Source organism: Nanorana parkeri, unplaced genomic scaffold (genome assembly GCF_000935625.1).
Source record: "Nanorana parkeri isolate BGI_ZX_2015 unplaced genomic scaffold, ASM93562v1 scaffold2809, whole genome shotgun sequence".
NCBI lineage: Eukaryota > Metazoa > Chordata > Amphibia > Anura > Dicroglossidae > Nanorana > Nanorana parkeri.
Genome location: NW_017309077.1, coordinates 42,362 through 42,874, shown reverse-complemented (window position 1 = coordinate 42,874; position 513 = coordinate 42,362). Strand labels below are relative to the sequence as shown.

The window sequence follows — 513 nt, the reverse complement described above, 5'->3', positions numbered from 1 at the left end:
ACAGGGGGGAGGGGGGGGTGGGGGGCCCAAGCCTAAAGCTGTGTAAGGGGCCCCAAACTTTCTGATGGCTGCCCTGGGCGGAGTTACTGACGTCACTATTCTGATCTGGCCGGAAGGACGGGAGAGCGTCCTCGTTCGTGGAGTATTGAGCTGGACTATTAATTGTATCTCTCTCCACTGTTCTGTTTTTTAACTCATTCCATGTGAGTACGTTTTTTAAGATTAAGGTTTTTTTTATTTACCTGGACGATACGCACTATGATAACGCTTATCTCTTTCTGGATGGATACCATTATGAACTGGTCCGGTGTCTATGTCTAGAGGGTGTTTTATGACCTTTACTGGTCATCAGCTCAGGTGAGCACCCACCTGCACACCACTATTTTATCACTTGTGGATTGGAGCATCTATTTGGTGTGTGGTCTGCAAGATTTTGGATAGAAGATCACCACTACTACTACTATCACTTTCACTATTCTCATTAGTTTATATGGATCGAAACCTCTGTGATAA

At 45.2% G+C, this 513-nt stretch overlaps 1 pseudogene; it reads right to left on the bottom strand.

Moving 5' to 3' along the window:
• LOC108802341 overlaps window positions 1–293 on the bottom strand; it is a 4,864-nt pseudogene extending 4,571 nt beyond the window's left edge.
• Between the last annotated feature and the right edge of the window lie 220 nt (window positions 294–513).